The 19,921-nt window shown below is 40.1% G+C and overlaps 1 long non-coding RNA gene across 1 annotated transcript in view; it reads right to left on the bottom strand.

The window, feature by feature from the left end:
* LOC137156203 (uncharacterized) overlaps nucleotides 1-8,148 on the bottom strand; it is a 36,112-nt gene extending 27,964 nt beyond the window's left edge. Inside the window, exons 1-2 of the long non-coding RNA XR_010920695.1 lie at nucleotides 8,044-8,148; nucleotides 7,623-7,703 (exon numbers count right to left, since the gene is read on the bottom strand). This is a non-coding gene — a long non-coding RNA (uncharacterized lncRNA). The remainder of the gene's footprint in view (nucleotides 1-7,622; nucleotides 7,704-8,043) is intronic.
* Between the last annotated feature and the right edge of the window lie 11,773 nt (nucleotides 8,149-19,921).

Genomic DNA, 19,921 nt, shown 5'->3' with positions numbered 1-19,921 from the left:
AAACATTGTATGGTATTATTTGAGAAACAGTATGTGACTATGTAATTAAAGACTACATCAAAATATATACACTCAGAGGCCATATGCAACCAGAAATGTGGCCTCTTCTAATTTTCGGGTGCTTAACTATGTTACCTTATAATGTCTCAACTTATTTTTGTATGGAATGTGTGTTAACTGCTGCATTTATGCACAATTTTATTATGAAGAAAGTTTCAAGTGACTGCTTTTTCCTGGCTTGCTGTTGTCATGCTGCATCTGTTTCAGCCAAAGGCCATATTTAAGGAACTGCTGAGACTATTAAAAAACAACAAAAATCCCACAACAAAACAAAATAAAAATTCTCCAAATAAACATTGACTGCCAGCAGGCTAAATTCCAGAACTGATCTAAGGCCAATGAATTACAGATAGTGCAGTCACATCCAGTTGTAACAGTTGTGCAATAAAGAGGGATTGTGTCAAATTGATATTTGGCCAAGAACACAGGTTGCAGCAGCCAAGACAACCAACTGAGTCTTTTATATTTGTTTTGGGGCTTACCCCAGTTCCCAGCACTCCAGGCCACTTCTCAGAAGAAAAGCTATTCTGGCTGTCCTAAATTCAATTTAGTGTAAAATAAAACCTTTTAGATTTTTGCTATGTCCTGTACTGACCCTCCAATCTTACCAATAGGTCTCAATGCCAGTATCTTAATTTTTCATTTTATGCTGCTTGCTTTAACAATGTGTTCCTTGGCAGAACTCCATTTCTACGCTACTCAGCTATTAAACTGTCTGCTCTTCAGTGCAGTTGTCCATTTAGTTTAGTTTATGAACTGATTATCTTGGCAATTTAGGAGAATAAGACCACGTCACATTTGGGGGCACAAAAGATAAGCTGATTTGATAATATACAAGACTGTCCTTCAGAGATTTGGAACTCAACATGTCATAATACATGTTAATTTTTTAATTAGTGTATAATGTGAACAGGAGGAGTGACTCGATATGCTGCACATAGAAGATGAATACACCAGCGATGTTCATATGGAAATGCCTTTCTGTACCAGGAACACCCAGAGGTGAGATGGTTGTCAAAGTGAACACAGCACAATACTACTTTTCCTGCTTACATGTTGTTACAGGTCTGCAGGGCAAAATAATTTGAATGTGTAATCATGTTAGTTTTAAAATAAAATGTAAAATGAGCAAAAGAGGATTAACCCTTCAGAGGGAGATAACCACATATCATATTCTCACAGCCACACCCTTTCACACTTGCCATTAAACACAGAACCTACTGGCAACCATAAAGAAAGTGTCACTAATCTGTGATAGAATATTGTTCTTTCACTATAGGAAAAGGGGGGAAATAGTCTTTGTCATGTACTCAGTCCTTGTTTTATTGTTTTAGGAGACATTGGGATATGTGTTGTGATTCACTAGATAGTATTGCTGAGGAAAATTTCTATAAAGCACTATAGCAGAGGCTAGTAGAATTACTCTGATGTTGACAATATAGACAGACTTTCAATCCATTCATTGAGCCCTAGAAGTTCTTCCTTCAAGACAAGGGCAGTAATAATAAAAAAAAAATGAACATAGAAATATAAGGGCTATCTAGATCATTTCCTTAAAAAGAGACTACAACGAAATCAGGGCCAGACCTCTTGGCTCTTGACAACTCATTATTAAATTATTTTTCCTTTTTTTCCCCTCCCCAAGGAGGACAAAAATATCTTTATTGAAAGAAGATGTCTAATATATTTCTTCCCAGTAAAGGCAAACCAGTAAGACACAGTATTCGAAATTAACCAAAATAAAATGTCTTTAGCAGATCTCATTTTGATGTGGAAATTTCTTCTGTTTTGATATTTATTTGTTTCAGAAAGTGTACATTGTAGAGCAAATTCAAAAGCCATGCTGACTAACCTGCTTTGGTACACTGTGTTTATTACTTATACAGATTAACTTTTAGAGCTTGTTTCATGCAATCTGACTGATTGAACAAGAAAAAACAACTAACACATCTCCAATGTATTAGTCTTTTGAATTTATGACTTTCGTAAGAAATGACGATACATTTTTCAGCAAAAGAGATAATGGATAATAGGCTTTGTATCTCAAAGGATGAATAAAGGGACATAGAGGACCGAGAAGTAAATCTCTCTATTGGGTCAAATCTCAAGTAAGAAGATGTTTTGTGTCTGACAACCATTACAATCTGATAGCTGTTAAGAGGCCTGTGAATTTGGTGGTCTTAGTCTAGTTGACAGTGGTCAAGCAGTTTTTTTATATGGACACTTGACCACCAGGAACTGGACTAAGACCACCAAACTCCTAGGTCTCCTCAGTACTTCTGTCTTTATTTCTACATGCCTGCTACCATAGAATACAAGCACAACATTGGCAGTTTTCCGTCAAAAGAGCACAGAGTGATTTAAGCATGGCCAGTGAACTTTCCTTTCACCTAAAGATGATTCCTCCATGTCAGAGTAGAGGTACATTATCATGGCAACTCAGGGGAGTTTCCACTACTGTTTCTCGGGCTGTCTCTGGCCTGTGGATAAATGGATGATTTTGGTATTCAGACTGTTAATCTGGCACCAGTACCAATATTTTATATGTAAAAGGGGCCCAACTCTGTCTCAGACTGGATTAAATATGAACTTTATATAATTTTAAATGATCTATCTGTGTATTTATACTGTGCTCATTATTGTTATATCTGAATGGTGGTAATGTCCTACCTGGCAATCTGGAAATATCTTCACTCACCTACAGGAGAATCCTTAAAATCTTAAATAGCCAGGAGTAATCTAACAGAAAGTTCCTGCATGTGTCATTGACTTACAATCAGTGGTGATGTCGATAGAGGGCCTCTCTAACCTATATAGCAACAAAAGCCTTTGCTTTCCCAAGTGCACCACACCACACTTGTACCCTCTATCATTTAACAGAGAGCGTAATTAATGATAGGAACAATTTATCAAGGGTCCTGGTGGATTGTCCATCACCAACAATCTTTAAAACAAGAGTGGAGGTTTTTCTAAAAAATATACTCTAGGAATTATTTTGGGAAAGTTCTATGGTTATACAGAAGGTCAAGCTAGATGACCAAAATGGTGCCTTTTGGCCTTGGAATCTCTGAATCTATCCAAACCATCATCTGGATGCTCCATCCTATCCTGTCTAATTTCAGCTCCAGAGAGCCATAGCAGAGATTGAATTATCTAACTGACCTTCCACCAACTGGAAAATTGTACTTCAGTTCTCCTTATTGGCTTCCCTGTCCACATGAGGAGAGCGTTCATGATCACTGTGTGTGTGTGTGTGTGTGTGTGTGTGTGAGAGAGAGAGAGAGAGAGAGAGAGAGAGAGAACAAAAACAGCTACATCCTGCTATAGAAGTAGAGTTACAAGTAGGCAGGAGGGAGATCGTGAATGGGAACATGCTAGGGGGAGGTAGGGGGAGAGATCATTATGGCGGCCTTCCTGCAAGGATCCACAGAACTTAGAGTGAGGTCTGCTTTTACCATTATTAATGTAACCTGAACTTACAAAGTATGGCTTTCATGGCTAGACCACAAAGAGGTTTATATGAATCCGCTACAGCCTTTTAGATCAGGTAGTATAGGCTCATGTTTCTAGATGCAGCGGTCCTTGATTCAATTCCCACAGCTGACAAGGCACCCAAAGGCATTGTCTACAAGTCGTGGCCATCCTAATTTATTTTCTATAGCATAGAGCTCTCTGGAATGGCAGAACACTGATAGAAAGGGAGTCCAGCCTTCAACCCTCACAGGCCAACCATGTTTGACTTTGCCTTGATGAAGCAGCAAGGAGCCAGTGATGAGCATTAGGTTTATACTTATATTTCAGGGAACCTGGGCACAACAGCCAGGGGTGCCCCAGTAAAACTTGTGTCATGACCCATTTGGAAAGCCTCTTTTGTTAACTGGTAATCTGGTCATGGTCAGCCAGTGAGCCACCAACCTTCAACTTCCTCTTTGTCTATGACATCTTGCCATATCTGAGGTCAACCTGAGAGACTCAGGGGCAACCAAATTTTCAGGCCCATAACATTCCAACTCAGGGTAAGAGCATCCCTGATCTGATGGAATTCATTGATAGATTTCCCCCTCCCTCCTGTGGCCCAATTACTCATCAGATGACACTACTGACAATGACCACACTCCAAGACAACCAGGAGGTTCTGCAATTTGGGCTGATCTGTGTCCCTCACTCCTCCATCATTCTCAGCATTCCTTGGCTGGTCTCCCACAACTCATGCATCCAGTGGGGATCAGGCACAGTGTACTTTATGTCAAGATTCTGCTGCAGTCATGTCTCCTAAACTCAGGTGTCCAACTCAAACCCCTTCACAATACAGTGGCTGAACAGGGGGATTTTGAAGGTAGCTGCTGCTTCCATCACCCCCTTATCTGCTTTGGTATTTGGAGAAATATTGAGATTACACTGATGTCTTTAACAAAAAGTGGGCAGATGTCTTGCTGCCTCATCTCAGTTATGAGACTTGTCCCATTGACCTGCAGCCCAGGGCTGACATTCCCTTCGCCTTATTTACTCTCTCTCAGAACTGGCATTCCAGACGCTTTGGAAATATCTCCAGGAGAATTTAGAGAAGGGGTTTATTCATCCTTCTACTTCGCTGGCAGGGGCTCCGATCTTTCTTGTGGCAAAAAAAAAAAAGATGGCTTCCTGCACGCCTGTGTTGATTACTGAGCTATAGATTGACAGTTTGAAATTGCTATCCATTGCCACTTATTAATTAATTTTTGAAAGATTTTTCTAAGCTAGTTTTTTTCTAAACTGGATCTGTGTGGTGCTTACAGTCTGGTTCATACCAGGGAAGGCAGTGAGTGGAAGATGGTGTTCCTTTTGTTTTTAATCATGCCATTTGGGCTATGTAATACCCCAGTTACATTTCAGCATTTGTGAGTGACATTTTCCAGGACATACTGGACTGATTTGTTGTTATTTATTTAGATTATATTTTTGTCTTCTCCAAAAACCAGAAGCTACTGAGCAATACATTCACCTTGTCCTTGACATACTCTGCCAGAATCACCTTTATCAAACCAGAGAAATGTGAATTCAATAAGGACATTGTTGAATTCCTTAGGTATATCATGGGCTAATAATGGACTCACAGAAAGGGCACATCATCACTGAGTTGAGCACCCAAAAAAATGAAAAGAGGTTTAAGTGGTTTCTCGGATTTGCCTATTTTTTCAGCGCTTCATTAAAGAATTCTCCCAGCTGGTATCACTGATAACTGTGCACCTCCAAAAATGGGTTTGCTTTGTCTGGTTGGTAGAGGTACAACCTGGCTTTGATTAGCTACAGAAAGCTTTCCCTTCAGTGCCCATTCTTGTACATCTAGATGCTAGACCTTTTACACTGGAAGCAGATGCCTCAAATTTCACAACTGGGACCATACTTTCACAGAATGCAGGCCCCTGTAACCAACTCCACCCACCCCTCCATCTGACACTGCCTGTTGAATGCCAATTACAGTTTCCACCTTTGTCTCCATTTGGTTGCACCCTGCAGGCTTGCAGGTTCCTGCTGTGACAGACCTCATTACCCACCTTCATCTAGCTCACCAGAAACTAATGGAGCATCTGGAAGCTGCCAAGGAAACATATAAATGCCATGCTGAGTAAGACTGTCAAGTTGCACTGATACTAATAGTGGTGATAAAGTGTGGCTGTTTACTAAACATCTCAAATTCTCCCACCAATCTGCCAAATTAGATCACCAATATTTGGGGCCATTTGCGATTGCTGACCAAGTCAATTCACTAGTATCCCAACTCCAGCTGCTGAATCCCTGAAAGTCCATGTAGTTTTTCACATGTCTCTCCTGAATCCCTACACAGATTTACACTGGTACTGTAAAGTAAACCAGTTACTTGGCGTCACTTCACTGCCCCCTCCTGTGGAAAAATATGAAGTCTGAGGAATCCTGGATTTTAAGTGAATCCAATCAACTTTACTACCTGGTGGACTGGGAGGGTTATGGCCTGAAAGAACAGTCTTGGGAACCAGAAGGGAATGTCTATGCTCTGGGGCTCCTATATGCTTTTCACCAGAACCCAGAAAAACCAAGCTCTAAGGTCTCTAGAAGGTGCCTTTGAGGGGAGCTGGGTACTGTCAGGAAGCCAGCTGGAGCAAGGTCACACTCCTAGCTACATACTGGGCACAGCTGCTCCTGGCACCGGATGCCTGATTGACTGCCCTCACTGATTGACGGGGGGAGGAGCTAAGCTACTATTTGGACCCAGCAGTGATCAGGGTTCACAGGCTGCTCAGTACTTTCCATGTCACAGATGCACTTCATCCTGCTTCCTGCGCTTGCTCCCATCCAGTCCATTCCTGCCTGCTCCTGCCCTGCCCTGCCCAGTCTGCTTCTATGCCCATTTCAGTTCCTGCCCTTTGGCTTCTGATCCTTGGGTCTGGTCCCCAGCTCCGCTTCCTGATCATGTCTCCAGCTCACCCACTGGCTGTGGCATTTGATTTCTGATCCCTGGCTCTGATCCTCTGCTCCGATCTCAGCTATGCGTTTGAGTGTTCTTTGGCCTTGATTCTTGAATCTGGCTTAGCTCAGCTCTCACCCTGAGGGTTGGTCACCCAATGGCTCCAACCATTAGGCAGGCATGTCCACCTACACCCGGTCATGATACTGACAGACAGTTTGGAGTTACCTTTAATGGAGATATGTCCAGAAGCCGTGCCTTTTTATAATTGAGAAAGTAGTGGAAATTTTGACTTTCAGCCCCACATTCCTCTAGGGATTGTAGTTGAGTAACTTTTGTTGCAAGTTGTTTTTTTCATTTAAAATTAGTCAAATTAAAGAATATGGTTTTAATAAGAAATTGTATTAGATGGCAGTAATAAGTTCCCTGTTTGGTTTGCAGGTTTTCTTCTGGACAGGAAGATTTCAGTTCTTTTAGTATAGGTAATTTCCTCCAATAGCCCCAAATCAGCTCTTCTTTGTATCTGCGGTAGCAGGGAATTTGAATTTGACAAGTCTATATATTGTTAATTGGTTTTTGCTCTAAATCCATGAAGACTTCAAAACCAACAAATACAAGCATGCAAAATGGTAATTATCTTTATCAAAATATATTATGTAATTCATGAAATGCCAAAGGATCTGTATCTGATAATTGAAAATGGACCTCAGCTACCGTACGTAAATTTATTTGGATAGATCACTTCATTGCCAAAATACCCACAGATCAACAAGATATCCAACAATGCCTTTGAGACAGTAAAAGGTCTGTTAAAGTTAAACATGACAATAAAGAACCATATCTAGCCCTGTTGGATTTTAGTGTAGGCCCCTTGATAGTTTATAAGCAGGGAATAGCCATTTTGGTTATTCATACTCTCCATTTTGGGTTGTCTCCTTGTTGTCCTTAGATTCAAATTTGGGACCCTTTTTGTAGTAAGGGTCTCCACAGGTTTGTTATGATGGTGGAACAGCTAGTGAAATCTGCTAAGAAACTATAGAAGGACTCAGCCCCAGTGGCTCAGCACTGTCTGCCCTAGTGGTAGCCTTTGTCCAACTTGTATCAGAAGAAGATAGAGGATCAGAAGACCTGCCCTACTTACCATTGATCCTGATCCTGTCCTTGATGGTTCTGGCAACAGCAAGTTCCTGAGTAGTGGCTTCTGGATTCCTGATGTTGGTTCCTGTGGAGACAAAATTGCATAGTGGCGTCTGCAGTGCCACGAGCACCGCACCCCCGCCACGCGGATAGAGAAGCAGCCTAGGGAGGGTTGACTCAGTGGCACGAACTGCACGACCCACACATACCTACCCCCTTATAAGGGGATGAAGCGACCTCACCTGCCGGTGCATGGTCAGCTCCTGCCCGGGAAAATTGTAAGCACCTGGTTGGCTAAAAGCCAAGGCATGACCTTAAAAGGTCATGCAGCAAATAGCAACAAATGGGATTTAGCCTCTGTTACCCGTGGGAAACTATAAAAGTTTAAAGTCAGGTAGCAGAGAGCAGAGAGGAATTGGATCTACCTGGCACCCCGCGAATCTCCTGGTTGTGTCGGTTCAGCGGGCTGACGCATCTTCCCCGGCCCGCTTTGCTGCGAACTGATCACTCGGAGCGGTTCTCTCCCATCTGCAGGATTTAAAGCAAACAGCAACTGAATTTGGCCAACATGGTATATTTGTACATGGTGTTTGTGAGTATTGATTAACTGTTCTCTGTTGTGTTTGTGCTGTAACTCCTTCGGGGAACTCCAAAACCGGGCACCCTAGTGTCACACGCTGGCAGCCATGCGTTGATCCAGAGAGATCACGAACGCAGAAGTCTTGGGTGGCGCACTTTGTCCTTTCGCACATGGAGTTCCCCTACCTTTTGCTATCATTGTTTATTACAGAATAAAAAGTTTATTGATTAAGCGAAACTCGAGAATCATCACTGCCTCGCCGACCCCCTGTATCCCAAACCGAACCTATCTGAGAGTTTTTCTCTCCGTTCTAACAGTTCCTGGTCAGAGAATTGAGGTCCTCGGTCCGGTATCCTGGTTTCCTGTGGAGAGACAGTATTGTAGTGACCTTTCTGTATAGTTATTGCTCATTTAGTGCTGCATTTAATGGTTGAGTCTGGGCTTCAAGCCCTATATGTTAAACTGCTGAGTTGTTTTATAATAAATACCCTTTTATTTGAAGTTATACTGCGATATATTCATTACAGGGAAGGTTGGTGGAGATGGGAGACCAAGCAGATGATAGTTGGTGGATGGGGAAATATGAATCAAAGCATGGAAGGGGTCCTATTTGGATTCCTAGAGAAGCTGTGAGCAGTTCAAGGGAAAATTGAATAACAGTTTGGGGACTTCAGAGGAGCGGAGAAAGAGACTGGGAGTGAAACTGATGCTATCTGCCTCACCTGTACTTGAGGGACACACACCAGCCTGTAGGGAGCTGGGTCACAGCCTGATTGGCATGCCTGGGTAACCAACAGCAGGCCCTGGAGATCCTGAACAAGGCTGGGCCATTTGAGCTGAGCCTGGCAGGGATTGTGTGATCATGGAGAGACCTGGCTGAGTCAGTTTAGAGGAGAATCACCTCAGAGTGGCTCAGTGCAATAGAAGGGGAGATGGCCTAAGCACCTGTACCAGGACCAATGAAATCTGGGCCTGAAATCTATTTAATCAGTGTCTCATTAAAATTATATTATTTCTACCTCTAGCCTTCCAAAGCGTGACTGGCATCTTGTAGTATTATCATAGGTTCATGGTCGAAAGGTTGAGATGTCAGTTATAATATGGATCATGTGCCATTTATATTTCTGAAAATGATTATATCTGGTTAACACTCAGGACATAAAAGTCTATTGATTTTTATCTAGCTGCATTCAGCAACTACAGAAGAACCGTCAAATGAAAGCACCTTTGGAGCTGTTAATGCAAAATGAGTGTGAAAAGCAGTGCATAAAGCTTCTCCTACATTTTTCTAACAGCCTCCTAATCTGTACAGCCTATCAGTGAGAGTTGCCAGTCTTTAACTCTGCAACGCTCTATTTGTGAATACTTACAACAATTTACAAGTTTTTTCTTTTCTAATACAATCTTGTGTATTGGCATGAAAAGTTTCTATAATTTCACCCCTTTCAAGGTCCAACATGAGAACACATCTATTTGTCTAATAAGAAGTGGGCAGGACTTCTTTCTGAGCTCAATTATCCTTAATTATTAAGGCCGATATTGTCTCCTATATATAGAAAACAAATTCAGGCATTTACTTGAAACTGTCCTGGTATTTGCTGTAGTGTAGATTCACCACCTCCTCCTTTTGATTGACAAGGACAGTGTGACTACAGAGCAGAGAGAACCTCCAAAACACACAGTGGGTTGAGATCTACAGGAATGCACAGCTGGGACTCTTTGATCTATAAATCTAATCTGAAGACCTTCTCCATTTCCATATTCCTTCAAAGGCTCTCCAAAGCAATGAAAGCATAGCTAGCAAGATACTCGTTTTTACATCTCTATAACACCTTCCATCCAGGGATCTTAACACTTCTATTAAATATTTTCAGACACAATTTGAAGTAGTGAAAGTTGCAGTAATGCCACAGGCAGATCTCTCCTCAGCCACTTGCCCATGTGTGCTCTCTGAAAGCTGCAGAGAGGGTTATTGCACATAGGGACAACAACAACTTATGATTCATATTGCACTGTAAATTCCATTGTCTTAAAAATGGACTTTGACTTTTCCCTACTCCTTAGCTCTGCAGAGCAGAGTTCCTACAGAGGAACAGAGAGGAAAGAGGAGTCTACATAGGAGTCTACATAGTGGAAGATTAATCTACTATTTAAATAATATTTTTAAATTTACTGCAACAAATGGGTTGTTTTCTGTATAATTTATAAAGTCATGTTAACTGGTAGATGGGCCACAATGAAGCTACCACTCCTACATAGGTTAAAGTAACCAGTTTGAAAAAAGCCCCTCTATATTGTCTATAAAGGACTAACAAATTTATAAACATAAATAAATCAACAGTGTAATTGTTACACAAACTGAGGCCCTGATCTTGCAAAAACTACTATGTGTCCATATAGAGCCAAAATGAATCTGCCCATGCAAAGTCCAATTTACTTTAGTACACCTCTGTATGAGTGTGGGGGTCTGCCTGTTATGGTTCTCTTTACAGGATTGTGGCACTAAGTAATCATTGTAAACCTATCATGAGAAATATTTCTGGTAAGCTAAAGCAACCTATCAGTTAAACTGCTATCAATTAAATTTGATAAAAAGTCAGACCATTCTAAAAAGAAACCCATTGCTCAAGGTGTGGGAATTAGGCTATAGATCAAGTCAAGTAGATTGTCCACAATGAGTTTCAGAAGTCACCACAAAAGACTCCAAGTCCATGACAATCTATTTTTAGTTTATTCTCTTACAGTGTCACTTCTCATAAGCCAATGGCTTAGTAGAATATCAGCCAACTCATCTAGTGAAGGAAGATATACAATTGTCTATCTCAGCATAATGCGTTTTACTGTAATTAGTCCAGTAGCTACTGGAATCAGTGGACATCGAACCTCGTAATGCAATTTAACGTTTTGCAATCCTGTTTCAGATTAAGGAACTGGGTCCAGGAAAAAGTTCATTCTGTTATCATTATTCCTCCACATCATACTTTAATTACTATTAGCTGCCTAGTTTGTATGTCAGTGATATATATATTTTAACTGAGAGTTAGGAGACACACATTCAGGTAAAATCTGAGTGTTAATTTGACATAGTTTTCAGTCTTTGTATCACCAATGGCCTAAAGGTTGAAATTTGTAAGTTTAAAATTTTGTATTCATAATACCAAATCATTGGAAGCAATACTGAGATACATTCATTATACATAAGCCAAGGCTTTATGAGTGTGATCAATCCCCTATATCTACAAACATTCATTTAAATTGCATTTCAAATAAAGATGCTGTCATGAAGTAATATTGAATCTACCGTGTATAACTGCAAGAGTAGGACATAATGAGCATCACGAATACTGATCTATGTTCTAATATTTTGAAAAACAGATAAAATACCTGAAACACTAAGGTTTTAAAATTGCTCGCTGAGGGTTTTTTCATCTAAACTTTCCAAAGGTGTTGTTTTTTTTGTAGCAGAGACCAGCTCATTTTGTGTGCACACCACACAGAATGATGTTGTAGACTACAAGAGCATCTATTTATTCCATGATCCATGAACTAAGAATGATTTACATGAACCATAAACATTGTTTCAAGACAACAGATCTGGAGCCGATTATTGTGTATCTGATAAATATCTACCCCTCTGGTACATTTTCATTTGTGAACTAAATATTAGCCAACAGTTGTAATGGATATCTGATGTAATGTACTGGAATAAGTAATAGAGCTCCCCCATTGGTGTTCCTATGTATTTAGCTATTTACAGGATGCTACTTCTTGTACTGATTTTCCCTCCTATTGTTAATAAAATGAGTGCAAACATGGCTCTGTGTGAGTGTCATCTGCCTACAATGGTTCCATCAGGAAGACTAAGGTACAATTTGCATAAAATTTTCATAGGGGCATGTGTTAATTTGTACTCATTTATATACACAGACTACTGGCAAATGACTTTAAAAAAATATTTTCATCTTTTCTGGGCAGATGGCAGGCCTGTTTCTCCATTTCCCTCCTCCTCACATTGTCAGTCTTGTTTTTCTTATCTCCCCTCTCTTTCTCTGGGGGCTTGAGCTACTACTCTGTTTGTTTCTCTCTCAATCTATCTCACCCCTGAAACTGTGTCTCACTCTCCATTCCTATATTTTTTTGTTCCTACTCCTCTGAAATCTCTTCTCCCATTGTTCCCCTTCCTGCTCTGCTTTTCCCCATCATGTGCCCTTTCTAGTTCTATTGAATCTAGAAGGAACTTGAAGATTTAAAAATGTACTGATAATTTTTTCCTGTTGTTTCTCATGCTGCTTTCTCAGAATCCAGACTCTTCTCTTCAAAAACAGGACATATAGCCCAGCAGCTCTTTTATTATGCAATTAAAAAGCTAAAGATATTTGAAAAGCCCATGGGAAGATGGTGAAGTATTTAATTTTATGTAACAAATACAACTCCAAAAAAACCTGATTTTCATTGCTGTTAGTCTGCACCATCACTCATGTTTCTGTTACACCACCTGTACCCATAGGATCTGCATTATTATTATTACTGCATTGCATTATTTTAATGGTATTGAAATATTTTATTTTAATATCATATAATCCTCTAGGGGGTGGAGGGGAGCAGGCCATTTTATGGGTGATTATTCTACTAAAGAATTCTATCTAAAGTTGCCATAGAAGCTTCTTTTTTTGTTAGCTAGTTACCTTACTGCAATGTGTTTCTGCAGCACTGAAAGGAGATTTTTGGTTGCTCAATTTTCACATTAATAAGGTTTGTTTTCTCTGAAGATTTTCACATGATTAATAAGGTGTCTCTTTTAAAATGGAAATGCCACAAGAATGTTTGCGCTCGAGACACACCAGTGAGGCTTGAGATAATGATGATCAAGAACTGCTGACTCTGAAAGTGAGAGGTTTTAAAAAATGTTTTGTGATGAGTGTGAAACAACTGATCATTGATGCATTGGTATGTAAGACTGTATATGTCACTCACACAGCAGTCAAACTGGGGGTCTTAGTAGGAATTACATACCAGATGTCACTATATGCATTATTTTTTAAACCATATTCCAGGCAGCATTGTTCTCACTTAATAAATGAACAATTCAGAAATGCATACCCTTTCCCACCCAACTCCCCCTGGGTACATACATATCATGCTCAAACTCAGCAGCTGTCACTAGATTATTAACTGATATTCACACTGAAATATTCCTCCTCCCATTCTCTTCACTGAACACACAGTCAAGTCTATGAGAATATTACACTGTTCTTGAAAGAGGAGCATTGTGACTTTTATAAAAGTATTGTGTAAAAATGAAGGGAATTAAAATAATCTATGGTTCAAAATAGCTTTAAATCAAATACACAGTTTAAAGTAATATTTAGAGATGGAAGAAAGCCAAACACTCCATCTATTGATCATGAGTTTGTACCTTTTATTGTTTTCCATCTAAGTGCTTTTCTAATACTACTTGCAATTCGTTCATGATTGTGGCTTCTATTGCTGCCTTTCAGTCAATTCCGCACATTAATTACCCAGTCTGTAAAGAGATTTCTCCATAGCTTCCTCAGCTAACAATTCAATTGTTCTTGTGGTGTCCTCTTTCTCTGTCTCTCTCAGTAAACTGTGCCTTCTCTTCACCTCTCTATCTTCAGCTGAGTGTGGTATAAGGATCTATATAGAATAGAATTCAGTAAGAATGAAGAGCAGTTGTTTAATTCATATAATTGTCTGTGACTCTTAGTTTGCCAGCTATTTCTAATTGATTTTCCAATGTGTGGATGGAAGCCATATTTTCAGCCTATAAGATGAACAGCAGTTACGCTTTTTGGAACTTGTCATTGAGCCCCAGACTTCACTTCACTTTACTATCTAACAATTGTATGATACATATTCAGTTTTATTTATTGTATGCATGTCTAAAAGAGTTTAATCTTTTAAAATCTTGCTGCCACCTACAGTCAGTTATAATTCTTTCAGAGAAAAACACCTTCAATAATACAAATACAATAGAAGCATGCTAAGCCACTGCACAGATCAGTGAATTTTTGAGCAGTGGTATTCTAAAAGAGTGCCAAATGATTTCTTAACCCTATGAATCAGAGGTAGGTACCAAATTATAAGAACGGAAATGTCCTTGTTTATTTCTGAGACAGTGCAACTTTTCAATCTTAATAGGATAGCAGGTATTTAACCTTTTAATTGCAACTAGACCATATTTGCTTTTGACGGTAATTTTTCAGCAAGACATCTATTCATTGCCATGAGGGGCCAGAGCTGCTTCTTATGCTGCAAGGAACCTGAGCTAGTGTAGCCTGCCTCACCTGGAAGAAAAGACCATAGGGAGCTTTATGACAGACTCCTGCCACAGCTCAGCAGGACCATGCAAGAATCAGGCACCAGAGTTGCTTCTCCAAATGTAACCAGCCAATACTACACCTGGAGTCATGTTATTACCTAGACATCTCAGCTATCACTTAAATTAAGTTTGTAACCCTTGTGGTTGGGAGAGAAAAGCTTGAAAATGCAAACCATAAAACTCAAAAATCATAAGACAAATAAAAATACCCAAAATGTATTCTTTTTTAGAATCTCATAATTTCTAAGCCAACCTCATGATTATTTGGGACCTGACTCAGGATTTTGGAATATATGGGCTTGGCAATACCATAATTTCCTATCCAACAGGTTGTGGCAAATCTTAATGTTATTAAAGTACTTTGAAACCTTCAAGGGAAAACAAAATAACAACAACAAAAAGCAACCAACCAAGCAAACAAAAATGTAAGCAAGTGCAAATGTTATTATTTAAAGCTTCCAGTTTAAATTGACTGAATATACAATCTTGTATATGGGCTATGCTCTTCTCTAGCCACATGTAACAACCGTGTGATTGCATCTTTTAATCTGCATCTTTGAAAGGGTTTGCTTTCAGTTATTTTCTCATTTCATCTCGCAAATGTCATGTAATCACCAATAAATGACATTTCAGTCCCCATTTGTTATCTTCTGATGCTTTCACAAGCACAGACAAGAAAGATTAGGGTCAAATATGACTAGTTTACATGCATGGGATAAAACAGTGTTTTACAATTCTATTACATAGCAGAGCTAGTCTGCTTGTATTTTTCAGTCTCTAGATTCACTGAAACTCATTATTTGTACATGAAAAAAGAAAATGACATGGTTAGAGTGGTGTTCATGAAAATAAAACTTATAGTTGAGTTGATTCTTTTCTGCAAATTGTATATGACTCAATGTTCCCATCTATACTAATTTATATGCAAAGTACTTGGAATAAATGAAATTGAATTTACCACACAGTTATGACAATAGGAAAAAATCTTTGCACCAGATTCTATGATGTGGTCCAGTCCTCTTGCATTCAGAGCTAGCTTTAGGAATAGGTGATCAGAGTGGCCACACTGGGCACCAAATCTTTGCATTCAGGGATGCTAAATTTTAATAGACATCATAGCGAATGGAGTTATGCAACTGCAGACCCAAACAGTGAACAACTGTTGGAGTGGGCAACAAATAATGATCTTGCATGGGTCTATGACCTTAAGCAGCATGGTACCTTCCATTCCACGTTGGAATAGGGACTACTGCCCAGACTTGTGGTGGGTCATGTCATTTGCCAATCACTGGCAGTCAGTGGTGTGTACTGTACTTAGTGATTTTCCACATAGCCAATATTGTCTCTCATTGATTCAGTTGGGAATGTGTCTTCCAATTATAAGGAGTGCACTGAAGCCTAGCTGTGACTTCCGGAAGGTATGTTGGGACTCCTTTAGAGTACTTTGGAAGGAGCGTTGTAACCATCCTATTAAACAACATCTCCATGGAAGATACGTTATTTCTGTTATGCCATTTTTAAAGTTGTGAGTACAACAATTCCATGCAGCTTCTGATCAATGTACATTCCATGTTTGAATGAGGATTGTACAGATTGGCTGAGGTAGTATGAGCAGTCAGGTGATCTGGAGATTGTAGACCATTTTATAGAATCATTGGCCACTGCCACTCGTCAGGCTCAATGGGAGGAAGCGACAGTGGTGCTAGACTTTACGGATGCCGGAAAAGCTATAGTTTAATTCGTTGACTAGCTGCAGCTCAACATCCATGCGCACAAAGCAGGCCAGCAGTTACTCCAAGTCAGATTGCCAGTCACCTGCTGAAGGTCGCCAAAGTTCCTTTTGACAGAGTTATCAAACAACAGGTACATAATGAGTGGCAGTGTTTTCTAAGGAGTACTCCAGACAATAGTAAAAGGGAACCATTCACTAGTGTGGAATTGGATAAAGTGCTGAATGATTTACAGCTCCTGGATATGATAGAATTGCACCTGAATTCATGAAACATCTGGTCCTCATGCTCAGGAATGGCTCGTTCAGTTTTTCAACAGAGTTCTGTGGGAATCCAGACTGCCTAGAATCTGGCACCAAGCAAAGGTCATGCCTTGCTGATACCTGGGAAAGAGCCACACTTGCCTTCGAGCTACAGAGCAATTTTACTTCTAAGCGTCTGCTTTAAGTTGAGCGTCTGATTTAGCAAAGAATTTCACCATCTGTGGAAAGCATCCTGGCACCAGAGCAAGCTGGTTTTCACCCTGGTCATAGTATATGTGATCAAGTGCTGGTACTTACAACTTTGATTGAATATGGATTCCATTATAAGCTGAAAACTGGTTCAGTTTTCCTTGACCTGACCTCGGCATACAATACAGTTTGGCACATGGGCCTTTTGGTGAAACTGTCTAGAACTATGCTAATTGGGTTAGTATGTACAATGGCTCTGTTTTTGAGAAATCGCCATTTCCTTGTGCATATTGGTGATAGAACAAGTGCTTGGAGGCACAAAAAGAATGGCCTTCCACAAGGATCAGTTTATCTCCAATGTTATTCAACTTCTATTTGAATGACCTACCATATTCCAGGGCTTCCAAGTTTGTTTATGCAGACAACATATGCCTTGGCACTCAGTCACACTCCTTTGACATACTTGAGAGTGTTCTGAATGCAGATATGGCGGCTATGGCCGATTACTGTAGTCGGTGGCTCCTGATACCAAGTGGAAGTAAGACTGTGTTAAGTGTCTTCCACTTACATCATGCACAAGTGGGCAGAGAGCTGAATATAGTTCTTAATGGCTAGTGAATAAAGTATGACTCACACACGGTCTATCTAGTCTTCACATTGGATAGAACTCTAATATACCATGACCATATTACAAAGACAGTGACTAAAGTCAAAGCACGCAACAACCTGCTTGGAAAACTGGCCAGAATGAAATGGGGCGCCAATGCCAAAATGTTACGCACTTCAGCCTTGGTGCTTTGTTATTCAGCGGCAGAGTACTGCGCTCCAATATGGACTTGCATGATGATCGACATACACCTAAATTCCACCATGTATGTTGTTTCAGGCACACTTAAATCTACTCCCCATGGTTACCGGTTCTCTGCAATATTGCTCTGCCTAGTGTTCACAGAGAGGAAAGCATAGCAAAGCTCATGATGAAACTGCTTGATATGTCACATCTACTATTAATTAAAGACTTAATCTGCCACATAGTTGTCTGCCTTCACGGCACCCTTTATGGATAAGTTTACTTGGTGAGGGATTTATGGTAGAGGACACGTGGCAAGCTTCATGCTGTGCAGAGAAAGTGACAAAGAATTATCTTGTCTCGAACCCCACTCAACATCAAGCCGGGTTTGATTTACCATGAAGGCAATGGAGCCTTCTGAACCGGTTTCAAACTGGACATGGAATTTGTGCTGCAGCAGAATTTCGGCGGCATTTTAGAGACAGTCCACTATGTTGATGCGGGCAGCCACAAACCATGACACATATTGCTGAGAGCTGCAAAGTGACTCAACTTCCTGGAGGTCTTCATGCCTTGAACATTGTTGATAAGAATGCTGTGGCATGGCTTGGCTTGGCCAGATTTCATACCCCAAATAAATAAATAAATAAACTTCTTTAGTGAGCTGGCTATTAGCAGGTATTATACTTCCAAGATGGACAAAGTCATCAACACTTTTGTACTATTATCCACCAACCACACATCCTCCAGTGTTGACAGCATTCTCTCATTTCTACACTCTTGGTCTTCTGCATACTAATACAAGTCCTCTTTTAGCAGCTTCTGTTTTTATGCTCATAAAGAGTCTTTTCATTCCATCCAGGTTGGTATCTAATTTGATTATATCATCTACAAAATCTCAGTCTTGAAGCTTATCTTTTGCCGGAACAATACCAATGTCTTTGGCAGCAGCCATCGCTCTTCTCATCAGAAAGACAATGGAGAAGAGAAGTGGAAATAATATGTTACTGCCTTATGCCAGTAACAATAGTAAACCACTTTGTGTGTTTGCTCTCTGTACTGATGCAGTATGCAGACTTGTCATACAAAGCATTTACTAGTCACTTCATGAGCATGCATATAAGCCAAATTATTTACAGAACAAACTTCTTACCCGCCCGCTTATAGACAGTTCCTCATTTAAATAATTTATCCTATGCATCTTTTAGGAACTGGTTAATAAATGCTAATGTCTAAACGGACACTAATGCTTCTCAAATGCTCAAGAACGGCATTTTTACAAGCAGTTGGATTGCTTCTCACATACTCATTAACATTACATGGACCTTTGCCTTGAGTATAACTAGACATTCTAGACAATCTTGAGATCATCTCCTCCCTCCTTTGTATGCAAAGAAGAGGAGGCACAACCTGCAATAATCAAGAATCTTGCTTCGGTACACATTGGCCCATCCAGATCCTGGTGGAAGTGGGAACGGCCACAGAATTGAATGCTCAAGGAATGTGGCTACCACTTCCACAAAAGACAGATCTGTGAGAACTAGAGCCATTTGCCATGGATCCTTATCCCATGTGCACTCCCTCCAAGGCTTCCAAAGCACAGTTATGTTTTCTTTTTTGCTGCTAGTGGCAGGCCTCTGGCTACCTGAATGTCCATTATGTACTAATAAGGAGATATTACCACTCCATGCAGCAGAAGTAATTTACACTATAATTTATGTTTCCTAGAGACATATGACATGCAAAATGAGTGTTCCTTGGCTACTCGCAACAGTGACCACGCCAAACATGTCTTTGTACCATGCAGTAGTATAAAGCGCAAGTGCTGTACAGGGGTTAACTGGCCATTCTTTGGCAGGAAAGAGGATGTGGGTGAAAATCTACATCTTGACAAAAAACAGCTGGGAGTTCCTATCCACACAGACTTTCTGTCTCCTGAACCTCAGCTGGAGATGATTCTCAAAAAAGAGAACTATAAGAAGGGAGAGCAGATGCTCCAAATTATCTGTCTCTCTCTCTCTCCCCACAGCATCAACAACACCTGAAATACAAGGAGGCGGTATTGGACTGGGGGAGGGACCCTGAGTGAAAGACTGCTGAAACATGTGGTGAGAGAGATTTTGTTTTGAATTCACTTAGCTTGTTAAATTAGGCATTAGTTGCATTTTACTTTTATTTTCTTGTAACCAGCTCTGATTTTTATGCCTTATTACTGGTAATTACTTAAAATCTATCTTTCTGTAGTTAATAAATGTATTTTACTGATTTATCTACACCAGTGTGTTTGGATTGAAGTGTTTGGAAAACTCCATTTGGGATAACAGGATTTGTGCATATCATTTTCTATTAATAAAATGATGGCCTTTATGTAAGCTTATATTGTCCAGGAGAGAGCTTGGCAGTACAAG

The sequence above is a fragment of the Emydura macquarii genome, unplaced genomic scaffold (genome assembly GCF_026122565.2).
Source record: "Emydura macquarii macquarii isolate MOO-44397 ecotype Brisbane River unplaced genomic scaffold, CSIRO-AGI_Emac_v2 contig_1390, whole genome shotgun sequence".
Taxonomy (NCBI): Eukaryota; Metazoa; Chordata; order Testudines; family Chelidae; genus Emydura; species Emydura macquarii.
Note: the sequence above shows the minus strand (reverse complement) of the source record. Positions and strands in the feature narration are given on the sequence as shown.